The sequence below is a fragment of the Lygodium microphyllum genome, chromosome 15 (assembly GCF_053477565.2).
Source record: "Lygodium microphyllum isolate KBCC chromosome 15, Lygodium_microphyllum_v1.1.10, whole genome shotgun sequence".
In the NCBI taxonomy this organism is placed as follows: Eukaryota; Viridiplantae; Streptophyta; class Polypodiopsida; order Schizaeales; family Lygodiaceae; genus Lygodium; species Lygodium microphyllum.
Window position 1 is genome coordinate 37557421 of NC_141149.1, and position 14044 is coordinate 37571464.

Here is a 14044-nt window from a genome sequence, read left to right on the forward strand (position 1 = left end):
AATCTAGTAAGATATTTTAATATGGAAACAAAGCTAAAAATTTTAGAGCGCTAAGCTGATTCGTGAAACATATGATAACCCAGGGTATTATAGCTATCAGTAGTCCAACTAAAATTCAAGAGAAGAAGTATCTCCTTAAGTAATTTGGGAGACCAAAATTTGATGGCAAGGGCAAAGACATTGAAACCGAGGCAGAGATTAGGATTGAGACCATGGAGGACTACTTTACTACCATAGGAACTACCCCTACTAATCAGGCTATGATTGCCAAGTTGAAATTGACTGGTGAGGCACGCCTATGGTGGAAACAGTGTTGTAAAGACCTGGGACTTGCTGAGATAGCTATTACCTGGGAAAAGCTAAAAGAAGTTGTGCATGGTCGATATTTGCCACTAGCTTATCGCACACTAAAAATGAATTAGTTCTCTAACTTAAGACCATTGGAAATGAGCCTAGAGGCATATTACTCAAAGGTTATCTCATTGCTAAAATATGCACCTTCCATGACTATTTCTCAACAAGTGTCTAAGTTTTGTCATGGATTGAATGCTCCTTTGAACACACACCTTGAATCTATGAGCTCAATTGATCTGCAAGATGCTTTGATTCATGCAATACCTCTTCTTCAAGTGATTTATTTAAAGCCAAGGAGTAATAGGATCAAGAATCAAAACAAAGGGACTTCACGGGGCTATCTTAAGCAAGCCCAAGGTTAGCGTCCGCTTGGTCAAGGAAAGAGGGCCAAAACAAATGCAATCGGGAACTTCATACCTATGGTAAGTAATTCAGGAGTACCTAGGTGTTTCCACTGTAATGAGCCATGCCACTTTAAAAGACAGTGCCCAAAGCTTGGCCAAATTCCTCACTAAGGACAGTACAAAGGTTAGAACCAAGCTTCAATTGCAAAAGGAAAAGCATCTACTATAATTCTTAAAGAGCTTGAAGAAGAGGGAAACCCAACTATGGAATCCGATATGGAGAGGGCATCATTTCATGCCACCCTCCATAAGAAAGGCCCAAATTGCCAATTTTTGGTGATTCAAAAAACAAAAGAATATTAGGGTAAGTCCTTTAAAACTCTGATTGACTATGGAAGCACACACTCATTCATGTCACCAAAGTGTGCTAAGAAATTAGGTATAGACACAATACCTACATCTAGGTTGCTTGTGAAACTTGCCAATGGAAAAGAAATCCTGTCTACTAAGCAAACTTGCAAATTGACATTTAGCCTAGGAAGCAATCTCTTTGAAATGGGATTTGGAATCATGAATTTAGGGACCTACAAATGTCTATTGGGGATGGACTGCCTAATCCCTAATGATGCACATATTCATTGCAGAAAAGGCTAGGTGGCTTTTCAAAACCTAAAAGGGAAAAAAGTGATGACCCAAGGTGAGGCAGGAAAACCCAAGGTTCAACTAGCCAAATCATCTCACATAATAAAAGGGTTAAGAAAAGGATTACCTGTGTATCTCATAAAATTAAATAAGGTTGAGCAGAATAAACAAGATGAGGGAGAGTCATATTAATTGAAGGAATATGATGACATCTTCCCAAAAGAGCTAATTGAATTAGCACCTCGAAGAGAAGACTTGAACTAGGAGCCGCTCCAATTGCTAAGAGTCCGTATAAAATGTGTCAAGATTGTGGGAGAGAAGGAAGGAGTCTCACTTGTAGCTTTCTTGCTTGCACAATGGGGGAATACACACAGAGGTGGAGGCTGAAAACAGTTTTCCTCTTCTTAGTTGTGTAAGCCAAAAAGAACTCTCATACAAAGAAATAGAAGAACCCTATATATGGGTCTCAAACCAAACTCAAATAACTAAGGTGGCATACTAACTGAGCCACGAACTAGAGTAGATAAGGATAGCTATCATGTAGCTATTATTCATGGGCAGTGTACTAACCGCATTTGCAACTGACAAGTCGGTGACATAAATACACAACAGTCACCTTGGCATATCACAAGTGGAGCTCGATATCTTAACACTCCCCCTCGAGCTCAATCCCAATTCCTGCACAGCAAGCAGGTCTCTGAACTTGCGCAGCTTCTCTGTGCCCAATGCCTTCGTGAATATGTCAGCTACCTGATCCTTTGTGCTGACATAAACTAGATCAATAAGACTTAGTAAAACCCTCTCCCGCACATAGTGATAATGCACCTCAATGTGCTTTGTTCTAGCATGATAGATTGGGTTATTTGCCAAGTGTATACTACTCATGTTGTCACAATAAATGACAACTGGCCCATCTGTAGGCTGATACATATCATAAAGTAGCTTATGCAACCAAGCTATCTCACATGCAGCCATTGCTGCACCCCTGTACTCAGCCTCTGTGCTGGACAAGGCAACTGTAGGCTGTTTCTTGCTGCTCCAAGTGACTGCAGCACTCCCAAAAGAGAACACATATCCACTAGTAGATCGTCTATCAGAAATGCTACCAGCCCAATCAGCATCAGTGTATCCATGCAACTGTATCTGAACCCTAGTCTCATAAAATAGTCCATACTGCAATGTGGACTTCACATACCTGAGTATGCATCTAGCCGCATCCAAATGCGGTTTCCTTGGAGCCTGCATAAACTGACTTACCAATCCAACAGCATAGCTCAAATCTGGCCTGGTAATAGTCATATAAATCAAGCTTCCTACTATGCGTCTGTACATAGTAGGGTCTTCCAAAAGCTCACCTACATCTGCGCTCAGCTTCACATTCTGCTCCAAAGGAACTGAAATAGGCTTACAGCCTGTCATCCCATATTTGGACAGCATGTCCAATCCATACTGCCTCTGCAAGAGTTGTATCCCACTTGGTGATCTAATCACCTCAATGCCCAAGAAATAACGCAGCTCTCCCAAATCCTTCATCTCAAACTTCTGCTTCAATAGCATTTTCACATGAAGGATATCTTCATCACTGTCACCTGTCATAATCAAATCATCAACATAAATGACAAGTAGCATAATACATTTCTCTGTTTTTCTCACATAAAGTGAGAAATCTGCCTTGGAAATCTGAAAGCCAATAGTGACAAGATACTGTCCTATCTTGTCAGACCATGCTCTAGGTGCTTGCTTCAAGCCATACAAGGCTTTCTTCAACCTACAAACACACTCAGGATAAATAGCATGCACATAACCTGGTGGCTGCTCCATATAGACCTCTTCTTGCAAATCACCATGCAAGAAGGCATTCTTTACATCCATCTAATGTAAAGACCATTCCTTTGATGCAGCCATAGCAATGATTGCTCTTACGGTTGCCATCCTTGCAACCGGACTGAATGTTTCTTCATAGTCAATGCCATATGTTTGTGCATACCCCTTGACTACTAATCTTGCCTTGTATCTGTTCACAGAACCATCTGCATTGTGCTTCACCTTATAAACCCACTTACAGCCAATTGCATTCTTACCTTTAGGCAAAGGTACTAACTCCCATGTAGCATTTGCTTCCAAGGCATCCATTTCTTCATCCATGGATTTCTCCCATTTTTCTTTTCCCATGGCTTGCTCAAAAGAAGTGGGTTCTGGTTCCTGTATCACTTTGACCATATATGCATAGTGAATGGCTGTAAATCCATCATATTTCAGCTTATCCACAGGATACCTAGCTCTCGTAGACCTGCGCAAAGTAGGTTCACTCCCAGGTGCTCTCAAAACATCCCTGGTCTTCCTTACTCCAGGTGTAACAATAGAAGGAATACCCAACTCATCATCAATGCTCTGTTCTGAGCCACTGGATTCACCACCCACATAAGAGTGACTTGCATTCACATCAAACATGGGCTAATCTACCTTCTCTTTTCCTTTTCGTGATACCTGAATACCACTATCTGCATTGCCTTGAGAAGATTCTCCTGATCTCAATCTGCCTGTCCATGGTGGCGAAGAATGTGAACCACTGCTAGAGGACACTCCAGGTCCACTAATATTTTGTGACTGCTGCTGTGAATTCTGTGCAGCATTACCATTTTGTGCATCTACATCATCAATCACATTTACAAGTTTATACCAACTACTCATCTCATCAAAAACAACATCTCTGCTCACTGTAAACTTACGAGTAGAAGGGTTATAGCATCTATACCCTTTTTGCTGCAGAGAGTAACCAATAAAGATGCACTTCTCAGCTTTTGGATCCAACTTGGATCTCAACTCATCTGGCACATGTACATAGGCAATGCAACCAAAAATTTTCAAATGAGAAATATCTGGTTTCCTACCAGTATACCTCTCCTCTAGAGTCATCCCATGTATTGCTACAGTGGGAGTCCTATTCATTATATAGACTATCGTAGCAACTGCTTCAGCCCAGTAAAAATCTGGCAAGTCTTTTTCGTTGAGCATGGCACGGGATACCTCTCCAATATGCCTGTTTTTCATTTTTGCAACTCCATTTTGTTGTGGGGTATGACTGCATGAATATTGCTGATTTATGCCATGCTCCTGCAAGAACCTTGCAAACTCATTTGAGAGGTACTCTCCCCCTCCATCTGACCTTAGGCATTTTATTTGCAGGCCTGTTTCTTTTTCAACCATAGCTTTAAGAGTTTTGAAATGCCCAAAAACTTCACCTTTTTTTTTCATAAAATACACCCAAACTTTTCTGCTATAGTCATCAATAAAAGTGACAAAATAATGACAGCCTCCAAGAGATGTAGCTTTAGTAGTCCACACATCAGAGTGGATTAATTCCAATGGCTTCTTACTCTCTTGAACATGTCTAGGAAATGGTTTCCTTGCCTGTTTTCCAAATTGACAGGCTTCACATACCTTATGCATTTCTGCAACCTTGAATTTAGGCAATCCTGCAACAATATTTTGGGCCTGCATTGATTTAAGTCGCTGTACATTAACATGACCAATGTGTTTATGCCAGATATCAATATCTGCAACTACACCGGTCCCATGTGCAAACATTGCTGCACTCAATTCAGACATGTCTGCATCCAATGTAAACATTCGGCCCTTCTTCTTTCCTTTTGCTATCAAGCGACCTTTATTTTTCATATCCTCAACAAAGCATCCATGAGGATTAAATCTGACCTGCAAGCCCTGCTCAACCATTTGACCAACAGAAACTAGATTCTTGGTGATATTCGGGACATGAAATAATCGGACAGGTATTTCTTTTTCCCATCCTGCATAGACAAAGGAATTTTTCCAATCTGCACAATAGGATGTGCAGTATCATCACCAGTCTCCACAAATCCTGGTTTTTCCATTTTCCTTGCATCCTCCATCCATTCTGCATGACCTGTCATGTGGTTTGATGCACCTGAGTCAACATACCATACATCGTGGCTTTCTTCTGCACTTGTCACAGAATTATTCATGTGCTGCACCATAAACAAATGCTCATTTCTATCATCACCCTGTCTACTAGAAGATGCATAATTCCCTTGTTGCAGTTTTCCATTCATGATGTCATTCTGCTTTTTATAGCAGTCTTTAGCCATATGACCCATTTTACCACAGTAGTAGCATTCAACATTACTGTTTGCATTTTGGCCTCTTTGCCATCCACCACGATCTCTTTGGCTCCCCCTGCCTCTAGAGTTACCACGTCCTCCTCCATAGGACTGGTTTTCTTGAGTTTGCTGCATATTCTGATTTCTACCACGGCCTCCAAATCGGCCTCCTCTACCTCTGCCTCTACCTCTTTCAGTATTTGAGTAGAAGACATATTCTTTTGAAGTTCCTCCTGAAGAAGATGCACCACCATTTCTCTACTCCTCAGAAATTAGAAGAGCAATCAACTCCTCAAAATCAGGAAATCTTTCACGAACTGAAATGGATGTCTGAAACTGTGCATAATCCTTTCCTAGACCATTCAAGGTCACAGAAACTAAATCATCATCTTCCACTGGTGACCCAATGGAAGCAAGTGCATCTGCAATCTTCTTCACCTTCATGTGGTAGTCATTGATGCTCATACTTTCTCCTTGCACATTATGCAACTCTTGCTTGAGCTGCATTTTCCTGGCTTGCGTATTTGTGCTATACATTTTTGACAAAGTATCCCATGCCTCCTTTGGCGTGCTTGCATCCTGAATATGCACAATCATAGAGTCTGAAATACTGATAGACAGCCAGTACATAACTTTCCTGGCTCTCTCATGCCATGCTTTGAATGCCTGCATTTCCTGTTGATTGGGAACATCAGGAAGAACTGGTTCTTCTTCATTTCCTGCAACAAATTCCCAATATCCTTTTTCCATAAGGAAATTTGTCATTCTAAACTTCCATTCTTGGAAGTTGTTCTTGTCAAGCTTTTTAGTGACAATCTGTGAAAGAGAATCAGATGCCATTACAGAACACTGCAAAAAATTCTATCACTGCAAAGAACACAGCTTCAGCCTCACAAGGGCAAATCTGCAAAACTGGCAAAAGTGGTATTTGACCACACAATCACTTCCTAGTGACGATTTTGCATATACAGGAACCAAGGATGATTCTGTAACTCCCAATGTCTCTGCACACGAGCATACGATGAAATATCTGTGGTAACTTTTCACCGACCTGTAGAATAGTGGTCGCACAGCATAAAACAGGGCTTTTTCCTGAGTGCGTGCTGAAAACTTCCGCCTCCAAAACAGGCCCCGAAATGGCCTCAAATAAAAAAAACAGGGTCGCCAAGGGCTAAAGCTCTTCCCCGCAGCATATACTGCCCTCTTGCATCACCGTGAAGGGTGTCTCAACCTGAGACAATGCACTCTTGCAATTTTCGGCTGTGCTACCTGCAGAGATCTGCTCCTAAAATAGAAAATGAAAGCAACACTGCTCCTCTTACCAGAACACTGCGAGCTTGGCTTGCTTTCTTGAGCTCCTTACCACGAACAAGGCTCTAATACCATGTCAAGATTGTGGGAGAGAAGGAAGGAGTCTCACTTGTAGCTTTCTTGCTTGCACAATGGGGGAATACACACAGAGGTGGAGGCTGAAAACAGTTTTCCTCTTCTTAGTTGTGTAAGCCAAAAAGAACTCTCATACAAAGAAATAGAAGAACCCTATATATGGGTCTCAAACCAAACTCAAATAACTAAGGTGGCATACTAACTGAGCCACGAACTAGAGTAGATAAGGATAGCTATCATGTAGTTATTATTCATGGGCGGTGTACCAACCGCATCTGCAACTGACAAGTCGGTGACATAAATACACAACGGTCACCCTAGCGTATCACGAGTGGAGCTCGATATCTCAACAAAATGTCTATCCCTAGAGCAATTGAGCTAAAAGAGCAACTCAATTAGTTACTAGATCAAAGACCCAATAATTCACCATGGGGAGCCCCAGTATTGTTTTGAAAGAGAAAGGACAAAACTCTTCACCTTTGCATTGATTATTGAGGTCTAAACCAAGTAGCAATCAAGAATAAGTATTCGATCCCAAGAGTATAAGAGCTACTTGATAAGATGCAAGGAACAAAAATCTTTTCTAAGGTTGATCTTTGATCTAGTATTACCAAATAAGGATCAAGGAGGAAGATATTCCCAAAAGTCCCTTCAATACCAGGTATGGTCATTTTGAATTTCTTGTAATGTCTTTCCGTCTAACTAATGCCCTTGCTACATTTAACATATTAATGAAGGACATTTTTCAACCTTATTTTGATGAATTTGTCCTAGTCTTTGTTCATGACATCCTAAGATACTCCAAGAGAGACGAAGACCATGAGCTGCAATTGTGCATTGTGCTAACACAATGAGGATGCACAAGCTCTATTATGCAAAGAAAAAGAAGTGTGATTTTTTCAAAAGATAGATGGAATATCTCGAATTCATAGTATCTGTTGAAGAAATCTCTATAGACCCATCCAAAGTTAGAGATGTTCAAGAGTGGCAACCTCCAACGATAGTTAAGGAAGTGAATTTTTTTAGGGCTTAGTAGATGGTATGAATTTTCATAAAAAATTATGCCCTAATAGCTGCATCTCTCACTAATTTACTGAAAAAGTAAACGGCTATTGTGTGGATGCCCATTGAGCAAGCCACTTTTGAGTAGCTCAAGAAAAGTTTGGTAACAACACCCATTTTAAAGCTACCTGGCCTAAGTCTTGACCTAAGTCACAAGTTCTTTTGTATTAAGTTGTGTGCTTATGCAGCAAGGTCATCTGATAGCCTATTCCTCAAGGAAACTGAAAATCCATGAGAGAAATTACACCACCCATGATCTCGAGCTATTAATTGTAATCCATGCTCTCAAATTGTGGCAACACTATCTTCTTGGAAGCAAGTTTACTTTGGTCACTGACCACAAAAGTCTCAAATGGATCTTTACTCAACTAGACCTCAACATGAGGCAACATCAATGGATTGAAGTCTTGCAAGAATTTGATTTTGAAATCAAGTTTATACATGGAAAATTGAATGTGATTGATGATGCATTAAGTCGTAAATCTTTTTTGAATGCACTTATCATGGAAGAGCCATCTAAAGGAGAGACTTTAGCTACCATGATATCGATGCTTAGCAATTCACTCGTTGAGTTAGCCAAAGAAAAGGCAGCCAAGGATCCTAAGTATCAGCTAATGCTTCAGCTAATGCTTAGAGAAATTCTAGTTAAGGATACTAATCCTAAGCTCAAAGTTTAATACCAAAATTTCATTGTGGATGATGGACTTGTCTATTTTAGGATAAGGCTCTATATTCCCCTCAATCAAGTGCTAAAAAAGAAGATATTATGGAAAGCCCATGACTCCCCATTCTTAGGACACCCTTGCTATGCAAAAACTCTTAATGTAGTTAGGAAAAGTTACTACCTGAAAAGACTGAAGCATGATGTACTTAGATATGTTATTGAATGCCTAAGTTGCGAGCAGGTGAAAGCTGAGCATGTCAAAATGCCAGGCAAAGCTCCAGCCACTTGACATTCCACAGATGAAATGGAAGTTCATCAACATGGATTTCGTAGTTGGCTTACCTTCTGTTCAAGGATAGTATAATTCAATCATGGAGATTGTGGATATGTTGACAAATGTCACTTATCTTATCCCAGTCAAGACCAACTTCAAAGCTACAGATATTACATGACTATTTGTGAAAGAAATCTTTAGGCTTCATGGATTGCCTAAACAGATCGTTAGTGACCATGACTCTCTGTTTACATCACATTTCTAAAGAAGCCTATTTGAAGCAATTGGAACCTAGCTTTGCTTTAGCATAGCTTACCATCCCTAAATTGATGGTTAAAAAAAGTGGGTTAATCAAGTCATTGAAGATATACTGAGAGCTTACTGTTCCAAAGAATTGACAATGTGAATACATTATTTGCCCTTTATAGAACTTTCCTACAATGTGTCATATCAGCAAAGTATTCAAATGACTCCATGTCAAGCATTGTATGGGCAAGACTGTTTGACTCCAACCACTAAATTTCTCTGATCCAACCCTAAAGGCTGAGGCTTCTAAGAAAATGCTAGAAGACTGGATGATCAAGTCAAAACTATTAGACAAGACATCCAAGCTACCAAAGACTGCCAGAAAGCTTATGCTGATCTAGGACGGCAAGAGTGTATCTTCCATGAGGGAGACATGATTTTCATCCATGTACCCCCAAAGAAGTGTTCTCTATCTTTGGAAAAGTTCGAAAAGTTGAGTCCAAGGTATTTGGGAAAAAGAAATACCTATCGGATGTATTTCATGTTCCGAATATCACCAAGAATCTGGTTTCTGTTGGTCAAATGGTTGAGCAAGGCTTGCAGGTCAGATTTAATCCTCATGGATGCTTTGTTGAGGATATGAAAAATAAAGGTCGCTTGATAGCAAAAGGAAAGAAGAAGGGAAGAATGTTTACGTTGGATGCAGACATGTCTGAATTGAGTGCAGCAATGTTTGCTCATGGGACTGGTGTAGTTGCAGATATTGATATCTGGCATAAACGCATTGGTCATGTTAATGTACAGCGACTTAAATCAATGCAGGCCCAAAATATTGTTGCAGGATTGCCTAAATTCAAGGTTGCAGAAATGCATAAGGTATGTGGAGCCTGTCAGTTTGGAAAACAAGCAAGGAAACCATTTCCTAGACATGTTCAAGAGAGTAAGAAGCCATTGGAATTAATCCACTCTGATGTGTGGACTACTAAAGCTGCATCTCTTGGAGGCTGTCATTATTTTGTCACTTTTATTGATGACTATAGCAGAAAAGTTTGGGTGTATTTTATGAAGAAGAAAAGTGAAGTGTTTGGGCATTTCAAAACTCTTAAAGCTATGGTTAAAAAAGAAACAGGTCTGCAAATAAAATGCCTAAGGTCAGATGGAGGGGGAGAGTACCTCTCAAATGAGTTTGCAAGGTTCTTGCAGGAGCATGGCATAAAGCAGCAATATTCATGTAGTCATACCCCACAACAAAATGGAATTGCAGAAAGGAAAAACAGGCATATTGGAGAGGTATCTCGTGCCATGCTCAACGAAAAAGACTTGCCAGATTTTTACTGGGCTGAAGCAGTTGCTACAGCAGTCTACATAATGAACAGGACTCCCACTGCAGCAATACATGGGATGACTCCAGAGGAGAGGTATACTGGTAGGAAACCAGATATTTCTCATTTGAAAATTTTTGGTTGCATTGCCTATGTACATGTGCCAGATGAGTTGAGATCCAAGTTGGATCCAAAAGCTGAGAAGTGCATCTTTATTGGTTACTCTCTGCAGCAAAAAGGGTATAGATGCTATAACCCTTCTACTCGTAAGTTTACAGTGAGCAGAGATGTTATTTTTAATGAGATGAGTAGTTGGTATAAACCAATAAATGTGATTGATGATGTAGATGCACAAAATGGTAATGCTGCACAGAATTCACAGCAGTAGTCACAAAATATTAGTGGACCTGGAGCATCCTCTAGCAGTGGTTCACATTCTTCACCATGGACAGGCAGATTGAGATCAGGAGAATCTTCTCAAAGCAATGTAGATAGTGGTATGCAGGTATCACGAAAAGGAAAAGAGAAGGTTGATCGTCCCATGTTTGATGTGAATGTAGGTCACTCTTATGTAGATGGTGAATCCAGTGGCTCAGAACAGAGCATTGATGATGAGTTGGGTATTCCTTCTATTGTTACACCTGGAGTAAGGAAGACCAGGGATGTTTTGAGAGCACCTGGGAGTGAACCTACTTTGCGCAGGTCTACGAGAGCTAGGTATCCTGTGGATAGGCTGAAATATGATGGATTTACAGCCATTCACTATGCATATATGGTCAAAGTGATACAGGAACCAGAACCCACTTCTTTTGAGCAAGCCATGGGAAAAAAAAAATGGGAGAAAGCCATGGATGAAGAAATGGATGCCTTGGAAGCAAATGCTACATGGGAATTGGTACCTTTGCCTAAAGGTAAGAATGCAATTGGCTATAAGTGGGTTTATAAGGTGAAGCACAATGCAGATGGTTCTGTGAACAGATACAAGGCAAGATTAGTAGTCAAGGGGTATGCACAAACATATGGCATTGACTATGAAGAAACATTCAGTCCGGTTGCAAGGATGGCAATCGTAAGAGCAGTCATTGCTATGGCTGCATCAAAGGGATGGTCTTTACATCAGATGGATGTAAAGAATGCCTTCTTGCATGGTGATTTGCAAGAAGAGGTCTATATGGAGCAGCCACCAGGTTATGTGCATGCTGTTCATCCTGGGTTTGTTTGCAGGTTGAAGAAAGCTTTGTATGGCTTGAAGCAAGCACCTAGAGCATGGTCTGACAAGATAGGACAGTATCTTGTCACTATTGGCTTTCAGATTTCCAAGGCAGATTTCTCACTTTATGTGAGAAAAACAGAGAAAGGTATTATGCTACTTGTCATTTATGTTGATGATTTGATTATGACAGGTGACAGTGATGAAGATATCCTTCATGTGAAAATGCTATTGAAGCAGAAGTTTGAGATGAAGGATTTGGGAGAGCTGCGTTATTTCTTGGGCATTGAGGTGATTAGATCACCAAGTGGGATACAGCTCTTGCAGAGGCAGTATGGATTGGACATGCTGTCCAAATATGGGATGACAGGCTGTAAGCCTATTTCAGTTCCTTTGGAGCAGAATGTGAAGCTGAGCACAGATACAGGTGAGCTTCTAGAAGACCCTACTATGTACAGACGCATAGTAGGAAGTTTGATTTATATGACTATTACCAGGCCAGATTTGAGCTATGCTGTTGGATTGGTAAGTTAGTTTATGCAGGCTCCAAGGAAACCACATTTGGATGTGGCTAGATGCATACTCAGGTATGTGAAGTCCACATTGCAGTATGGACTATTTTATGAGACTGGGGTTCAGATACAGTTGCATGGATACACTGATGCTGATTGGGCTGGTAGTATTTCTGATAGACGATCTACCAGTGGATATGTGTTCTCTTTTGGGAGTGCTGCAGTCACTTGGAGCAGCAAGAAACAGCCTACAGTTGCCTTGTCCAGCACAGAGGCTGAGTACAGGGGTGCAGCAATGGCTGCATGTGAGGTAGCTTGGTTGCATAAGCTACTTTATGATATGCATCAGTCTACAGATGGACCAGTTGTCATTTATTGTGACAACATGAGCAGTATACACTTGGCAAATAACCCAGTCTATCATGCTAGAACAAAGCACATTGAGGTGCATTATCACTATGTGCGGGAGAGGGTTTTACTAGGCCTTATTGATCTAGTTTATGTCAGCACAGAGGATCAGGTAGCTGACATATTCACGAAGGCATTGGGCGCAGAGAAGCTGCGCAAGTTCACAGACCTGCTTGGTGTGCAGGAATTGGGATTGAGCTCGAGGGGGAGTGTTGAGATATCGAGCTCTACTCGTGATATGCCAAGGTGACCGTTGTGCATTTATGTCACCGACTTGTCAGTTGTAGACGCGGTTGGTACACCGCCCATGAATAATAGCTACATGATAGCTATCCTTATCTACTCTAGCTTGTGGCTCAGTTAGTATGCCACCTTAGTTAGTTGAGTTTGGTTTGAGACCCATATATAGGGTTCTTCTATTTCTTTGTACTTGAGTTCTTTTGGCTTACACAACTAAGAAGAGGAAAACTGTTTTCAGCCTCCACCCTTGTGTGTATTCCCCCATTGTGCAAGCAAGAAAGCTACAAGTGAGACTCCTTCCTTCTCTCCCACAATCTTGACACTGAGCAAATTCCCCCACCACGCGATTCTTGACATGGTATCAGAGCCGCGCCACTGAGAAAGGCTGATTTCGAAGATTGAAGTGAAGGAGAAGAAGCAAGGTTTGAGCAAGCAAGCCACAGGTAAGAAGCTCTCCCATTCTTCCACTCTTTCTCTTGGACAGTGCCTGTGGAGGCACCAGAAGCAGGGCAGAGTAAAAATCTCAAATTGCAGTGAGATTTGGTGTGTGCGAAGAGCGCTGTGTATTCTGCAGGCAGATGAGGCCTTTAGGAATTTTCCGCTGCTATTTTGGCCATCCGAGGTCATTTCAGGCCCTGTTTTAGATTCGCAAGGTTGCGGACAGTAGTTCGAAATACCCTGCAATTTTAGCTGTGTCTGCTGTATACAGGTACACAGGTTACAAATTTCAGATCTATAAGTTCAAAGGTGTTTACAGCAAATAAACACAAGGTTTATCTGCAAACTGGTTGCAAATTACATGTATTGTTGAGCAGACAGTGAAAAAGGATGTCTGATGTATAGCTGTGCATTACAGGTCGAGGGTTGCAGAAGATTTGCTTGTTGTTTGGTATTAGTTTTGTGATAATGGCAGAAAACAGTGGAAACCCCATCATTGAGAAGCTTGACAAGAACAACTACCCTTCATGGAAGTTCCGTGTCACGAACTTCCTTATTGAAAAAGGCCTCTACGAGTTGGTGTCAAGTAAAGAAAAGGAGCCGGAGGTGATTGATCCTCCAACTACAGAAGAGACAAAGTCACGGAAGGAATGGAATGCAAAAGACAAAAAGGTCATGTATTGGCTGTCTGCAGTAATTGACAATAATATGCTGGGACATATCAGAAATGCAGAGAATTCATATGCAGCTTGGACCATACTTGAAAGTATGTTTTCTATAAATACAAAGGTATGAAAGATTCA